The sequence below is a fragment of the Triticum urartu genome, chromosome 1A (assembly GCF_056163025.1).
Source record: "Triticum urartu cultivar PI428250 chromosome 1A, HENAU_Tu73, whole genome shotgun sequence".
Classification (NCBI taxonomy): Eukaryota; Viridiplantae; Streptophyta; class Magnoliopsida; order Poales; family Poaceae; genus Triticum; species Triticum urartu.
Genome location: NC_141873.1, coordinates 76039790 through 76047958, shown reverse-complemented (window position 1 = coordinate 76047958; position 8169 = coordinate 76039790).

The window sequence follows — 8169 nt, the reverse complement described above, 5'->3', positions numbered from 1 at the left end:
TGGACATGTATGTACGCGCACCATGTTCGGATGAGTGCGGAAGTACCAAGGGCTATATCGTAGCCCCACCGTCAAACTCCTATGGCTAAGTGAAAGTGTTAAAGCTATATAGTCCGATTGCCTTGTTCGCCGCGCTGTCACCTCCTTAAAGGACCAAGACGTTGGGTCAAGTGTGAATACGCGCTTTTCCGAACACCCCCGCATTATGTGCGTGGGGGCTGAAGCCGACGACTGCAAACTTTCAGGTTATATACATACATAAACAGCCGCACAAGAGACATCATAATACTTCCAGGCAAAAGTATAAACATAGACTTTATAATCCAAATAGCATTGTTTTTACAATTGGGATACATGTCACTCGAACATGATACTCTTCGAGCACTGAGCCACTATTAAATGAGCGCCTTCTAGGACTTCTTCAAAATAGTGCTCGGCCGAGACCTGGCCTACGGCCGGACCCCGGGTTGCAATAGCGGTGGCATCCATCTCTGCCCAGTATGTCTTAACACGGGCAAGAGCCATCCGCGCACCCTCTATGCACGCCGACCACTTTACAGCGTCGATATGCGGCACAACACCAAGGAATTGTTGCACTAAACCAAAATAACTATTCGGCCTTGGCCCTTCTGGCCAAAGATGATCCACGACAGACCTCATGGCAAGCCCGGACAACCTATGGAGCTCAGCCCACTCGACCATTTGCTCATTTAACAGTAGCGGACGCGTTGGAGCACTGAATTGCGACCAGAACAACTTTTCCACTTCATGATCTTTTTGATCTTTGAAAAACGCAGTCGCATTAGCAGCACTCTTTGTCAAGTCCAAATACGCGCTGCAACACTCCATAACTAATCCAGAGGGGCATACTTCAGATCTCCGAACTTCGTCTGCAACAAAAAGGGCTTCCCAGCCGTGATATCTCCGGCTTGACGGAGCTCCTCCTTCGCCGCTCTGATTTTAGAATGGGTTTCCTTGGCTGCTTCCATGGCTTTCTTTAGGTCAGCCGCTCTCACTTGGCTTTCCTTTTCAAGAAGCTAATATCGGCCGGCGGCATCTTTCAGCTCAACAACCATCTTGGCTATTTTATCTTCGCTCTTGCGATGAGCAGCCTGTTCGGCTCTTAAGTCTTCGGCTGCCTTTAGGGAAGCCGCATCACTCCTCCTGGCTTGTTCCTTGGCTCGGGCAAGTTCCACCCGAAGGGTCTCCACGGCGGCAGCTCCATCTGCAGTCACAGCATATTATAGATACTAGCATCATGCTCCTCTTAATATTTTTTGACCACCCGAAAATACATACCCTGTGCCTCGTCAACCCGCTTGTTCACAAGCGCAATGTCAGCATATGTCGCGTCAAGTTGCTGGCTCAGTCCGGCAAACTCAGCAGTCCGGCCAGCCACCGGACCGTCAGCCGCCTGCACATGAAAGCAGCGCGATCATTACCTGGGACTACGATCCTCTGTTTGCTGCCTCTGGACAGCAACCAGAGTCTTAGCTACTATCTGTATAGAGCACACCTAGCGTGTGCGGTACCGTCAAAAAAATTATATATTACTTTGCGTACCTCAAAGCCTCTTAGCAAGCTCGTAAAAGTTTCATGCAACCCACTTTTGGCGGATGAGATCCTCTCAACCACCGTACCCATTAAAGTATGATGCTCCTCTGAGATAGCCGCTTGCTCCAAAAGACCCATCAGTACGTCCGGTTGTGCACCGAAAAATCCCATACTCTTTCTGTTGCTCTCCTTAGGATCCGAATACTCCGGACTTCGGGTGGCCGAAGGGTTACCTTCTGGCCTTGGCGGATCAGGAGAAATCCTCTGTGATGACACCTCAGGGTCGTCCGCCCCAGGATGCTGGGAGACAGGGGGAGGCATTTCGCTCTCCATCATCTCTGGAAGAAGATCCCCCGAAGACGAACTCTGTCAAGAAGGGCTATGATCCAGATTGCAAGACATATGTCTCGGTTATTGTCCTCAGAGATAAAGCAGGATATATTTAGCAAAAGTACTCTGGTTCACTTACAGCTCGGTGGAGGGCTGACCCCCTTGCGGGCACTGTGCGGTAAGGACGCCCTCCGGGGCAGGGCTCCCTGGCGAAGGTTTCTTCCCTCGTTTGGAAACCCTCGTTTCCAAGTCTTCAGAGGCGGTCCTTTTCCTTCCTTGGGGAGAGGAGATTCTAGATTCTTCTCCCCGATTATCCTCCTTCGCGGAGACACTAATTCCCTTGGTTTGGATGAGTAATGCGTGAGGCCCGCTTTCGGCTTCTTTATTCCCCCATTTATCTTCCCCTGATGGCACTTGATAAGGTGCGTGCTCAAGCATCCTGGCTAGTATAGGACCCGGTGAGCCTTCGGGAAGGGGGGCCGAACACCTGATCATCTTCGCCTTTCTTATCTAGTCCTGGCCAAGAGCGATTTTTTCAGAATGATGTTGTGACAAATAAAAAGACAGCATGTTCGGCCGCGGAATCACTTACCTGGGTATCTGGACGGTTGCAGTTGACACCCGCATCCTCGGTGCTGTCCGGACACTTTATTCATGATCCGAAGAACAATCCATACATCTCTTCGAGCGTCACGCCGAAGAACTGCTGAATAGTTCACGGTCCTTCCGGGTTGAACTCCCACATACAGAGAGATCGACGTTGGCATGGCAGGACTCGACGAACTAGCATGACTTGCATTACCTTGACAAGGCTGACATCTCTCTTGAGGAGATCTCGGATGCATCTCTGCAATGTCGGCACGTCATTAACTGGCCCCCAATCCAGCCCCTTGTTGACCCATGACGCCAGTTGTGGCGGGGGGCCTGGGAGGAAGGCGGGGGCAGCTGCCCACTTCGTACTTCGGGGAGCTGTGATGTAAAACCACTCCCGCTGCCATAAGTTGGACACCTCCGGGAAGGAACCCTTTGGCCATGGAGCATCGGCGCATTTGCTTATTATGGCACCTCCGCATTTTGCGTGTCGCCCATCGATCATCTTCGGCTTCACATTGAAGGTCTTGAACCATAATCCAAAGTGTGGGGTGATGCGGAGGAAGGCCTCACACACGATGATAAACAACGATATGTGAAGGATGGAATCTGGAGCTAGATCGTGGAAGTCGAGCCCGTAATAGAACATAAGCCCTCTAACAAAGGGATCAAGACTAAAGCCTAGCCCTCGGAGGAAGTGGGAAACGAATACGACACTCTCGTTGGGTTCGGGAGTGGGGATGACCTGCACTTGAGCAGGCAGCCTGTGTGAGATTTTGGCGGTCAGATACCTGGCTTCCCTTAGCTTCTTGATGTCCTCCTCTGTGACAGAGGAAGCCATCCACTAGCCTTGAAGGTTGGATCCGGACATGGTGGAAGGTCCGAAGCGCTTAGCCTGAGCCTTGGGTGTTGGAACTCGGGGTGGGGGAAGGGAAGGATTGAGTGCGAGAAGAAAAGGACATGCCTTGGCCCCTTTATAAAGAGGGCGAATATCAAGCGTCCTCCGCGTGGCCGTTTGGAACTTGCCTAAAATCGAGGAGTCATATTAACAAGCACGATTGGGTTACCCACACCCATATTGATGAGACTCCCGTGATAAGGGGAACACAATCTTTGCTTTGACAAGACGTGCCAATAAAACCACCTTGCAACACGTGCAGTGGAAGGCAGGGAAAACGGTTCGTAATGACCGGGCCACGGCAGGACGTCACGTTATGAAAAGTTGTCAGCAGATTAGATTTGTGGAATAATATACTCTCTACGGTGGTATGTGGAATTTGTTTTGCAGAGCTGGACATGATACTTGTGTTCAAAATCTTCTATGGAGTATTCGGAGAAGGAACCCGCCTTGCAATGCCGAAGACAATCTGCGCGCCGGACTCATCGTCATTGAAGCCTGGTTCAGGGGCTACTGAGGGAGTCCTGGATTAGGGGGTCCTCGGACAGCCGGACTATATACTTTGGCCGGACTGTTGGACTATGAAGATACAAGATTGAAGACTTCGTCCCGTGTCCGGGTGGGACTCTCCTTTGCATGGAAGGCAAGCTTGGCAATTCGTATATGTAGATCTCCTCCCTTGTAACCGACTCTGTGTAACCCTAGCCCCCTCCAGTGTCTATATAAACCAGAGGGTTTAGTCCATAGGACAACAATAATCATAATCATAGGCTAGCTTCTAGGGTTTAGCCTCTACGATCTCGTGGTAGATAAACTCTTGTAATACTCATATCATCAAGATCAATCAAGCAGGAAGTAGGGTATTACCTCCATCGAGAGGGCCCAAACCTGGGTAAACATTGTGTCCCCCGCCTCTTGTTACCATCTGCCTTAGACGCACAGTTCGGGACCCCCTACTCGAGATCTACCGGTTTTGACACCGACAGGAGCCATATGGTTGTCGCTTTATTGTATGAAATGCAATCGCCATGTAATTGCTTTACTTTATCACTAAGAGGTAGTGATAGTTGTAGAAGCAATAGTGGGCGAGACACCAACGATGCTACGATGGAGATCAAGGTGTCAAGCCGGTGACGATGGTGATCATGACGGTGCTTTGGAGATGGAGATCAAAGGCACAAGATAATGATGGCCATATCATATCACTTATATTGATTGCATGTGATGTTTATCTTTTATGCATCTTATTTTGCTTAGTACGACGGTAGCATTATAAGATGATCTCTCACTAAATTTCAAGGTATAAGTGTTCTCCCTGAGTATGCACCGTTGCTACAGTTCGTCGTGCTGAGACACCACGTGATGATCAGGTGTGATAAGCTCTACGTTCACATACAACGGGTGCAAGCCAGTTTTGCACAAGCAGAATACTAAGGTTAAACTTGACGAGCCTAGCATATGCAGATATGGCCTCGGAACACTGAGACCGAAAGGTCAAGCATGAATCATATAGTAGATATGATCAACATAATGATGTTCACCATTGAAAACTTCTGCATCTCACGTGATGATCGGACATGGTTTAGTTGATATGGATCACGTGATCATTTAGATGACTAGAGGGATGTCTATCTAAGTGGGAGTTCTTAAGTAATATGATTAATTGAACTTTAATTTATGATGACTTAGTACTTGATAGTATTTTGCATGTCTATGTTGTTGTAGATAAATGGCCCGTGGTACCGTTCCTTTGAATTTTAATGCGTTCCTAGTGAAAGCTAAGTTGAAAGATGATGGTAGCAACTACACGGACTGGGTCCGTAACTTGAGGATTATCCTCATTGCTGCACAGAAGAATTACGTCCTGGAAGCACCGGTAGGTGCAAAGCCCACTGCAGGAGCAACTCCAGATGTTATGAACGTCTAGCAGAGCAAAGCTGATGACTACTTGATAGTTTAGTGTGCCATGCTTTACAGCTTAGAATCGGGACTTCAAGGACGTTTTGAACGTCATGGAGTATATGAGATGTTCCAGGAGTTGAAGTTAATTTCAAGTAAATGCCCAGAATGAGAGATATGAAGTCTCCAATAAGTTCTACAGCTGCAAAATGGAGGAGAATAGTTCTGTCAGTGAACATATACTCAGAATGTCTGGGTAGCACAACCACTTGACCCAACTGGGAGTTAATCTTCCTGATGATAGTGTAATTGACAGAGTTTTGCAATCACTGCCACCAAGCTACAATAGCTTTGTGATGAACTATAATATGCAAGGGATGGATAAGACAATTCCCGAGCTCTTCGCAATGCTAAAGGTTGCGGAGGTAGAAATCGAGAAGGAGCATCAAGTGTTGATGGTCAACAAGACCACTAGTTTCAAGAAGAAGGGCAAAGGGAAGAAGGGGAACTTCAAGAAGAACAACAAGCAAGTTGCCGCTCAAGAGAAGAAGCCCAAGTCTGGACCTAAGCCTGAGACTAAGTGCTTCTATTGCAAAGGGACTGGTCACTGGAAGCGGAGCTGCCCCAAGTATTTGGTGGATAAGAAGGATGGCAAAGCGAAAGGTATATTTGATATCCATGTTATTGATGTGTATCTTACTAATGCTCGTAGTAGCGCCTGGGTATTTGATACTGGTTCTGTTGCTCATATTTGCAACTCAAAACAGGGGCTATGAATTAAGCGAATATTGGCTAAGGACGAGGTGACGATGCGCGTGGGAAATGGTTCCAAAGTCGATGTGATCGCGGTCAGCACGCTACCTCTACATCTACCTTCGGGATTAGTTTTAGACCTGAATAATTGTTATTTGGTGCCAGCATTAAGCATGAACATTATATCTGGATCTTGTTTGATGCGAGACGGTTATTCATTTGAATCAAAGAATAATGGTTGTTCTATTTATATGAGTAATATCTTTTATGGTCATGCACCCTTGATGAGTGGTCTATTTTTATTGAATCTCGATAGTAGTGATACATATATTCATAGTATTGAAGCCAAAAGATATAAGTTTAATAATGATAGTGCAACTTATTTGTGGCACTGCCATTTAGGTCATATTGGTGTAAAGCTCATGAAGAAACTCCATGCTGATGGGCTTTTGGAATCACTTGATTATGAATCACTTGATGCTTGCGAACCATGACTCATGGGAAAGATGACTAAAACTCCGTTCTCCGGAACAATGGAACATGCAATAGACTTATTGGAAATAATACATACCGATGTATGTGGTCCGATGAGTGTTGATGCTCGTGGCTGGTATCGTTATTTTCTGACCTTTATAGATGATTTGAGCAGATATGGGTATATCTAGTTGATGAAACATAAGTCTGAAACATTTGAAAAGTTCAAAGAATTTCAGAGTGAAGTGGAAAATCATCGTAACAAGAAAATAAAGTTGCTACGATCTGATCGTGGAGGTGAATATTTGAGTTATGAGTTTGGTCTTCATTTGAAACAATGCGGAATAGTTTCGCAACTCACACCACCTAGAACACCACAGCGTAATGGTGTGTCCGAACGTTGTAACCGCACTTTATTAGATATGGTGCCACCTATGATGTATCTTACTGATTTACCGCTATCGTTTTGGGGTTATGCTTTAGAGACGGCTACATTCACGTTAAATAGGGCACCATCGAAATCCGTTGAGACGACATCATATGAACTGTGGTTTGGCAAGAAACCCAAGTTATCATTTCTTAAAGTTTGGGGCTGAGATGCTTATGTGAAAAAGCATCAACCTGATAAGCTCGAACCCAAATCGGAGAAATGTGTCTTCATAGGATACCCAAAGGAAATTGTTGGGTACACGTTCTATCATAGATCCGAAGGCAAGATATTCGTTGCTAAGAATGGATCCTTTCTAGAGAAGGAGTTTCTCTCGAAAGAAGTGAGTGGGAGGAAAGTAGAACTTGATGAGGTAACTGTACCTTCTCCCTTATTGGAAAGTAGTTCATCACAGAAATCAGTTCAAGTGATTCCTACATCAATTATTGAGGAAGCTAATGATGATGATCATGAAACTTCTGATCAAGTTACTACCGAACCTCGTAGGTCAACCAGAGTAAGAACCGCACCAGAGTGGTACGGTAATCCTGTTCTAGAGGTCATGTTACTTGACCATGAAGAACCTACGGACTATGAGGAAGCGATGATGAGCCTAGATTCCGCAAAATGGCTAGAGGCCATTAAATCTGAGATGGGATCCATGTATGAGAACAAAGTGTGGACTTTGGTTGACTTGCCCGATGATCGACAAGCAATAGAGAATAAATGGATCTTCAAGAAGAATACTGATGCTGACGGTAATGTTACTGTCTACAAAGCTTGACTTGTTGTGAAAGGTTTTCGACAAGTTCAAGGAGTTGACTATGATGAGACCTTCTCAACCCGTAGCGATGCTTAAGTCTGTCCGAATCATGTTAGCAATTGCCGCATTTTATGATTATGAAATTTGGGAAATGGATGTCAAAACTGCATTCCTTAATGGATATCTCAAGGAAGAGTTGTATATGATGCAACCAGAAGGTTTTGTTGATCCTAAAGGTGCTAACAAAGTGTGCAAGCTCCAACGATCCATTTATGGACTCGTGCAAGCATCTCGGAGTTGGAATATACGCTTTGATAGTGTGATCAAAGCATATGGTTTCTTACAGATTTTTGGAGAAGCCTGTATTTACAAGAAAGTGAGTGGGAGCTCTGTAGCATTTCTGATATTATATGTGGATGACATATTTGTTGATCGGAAATGATACTGAATTTCTAAATAGCATAGAAGGATACTTGAATA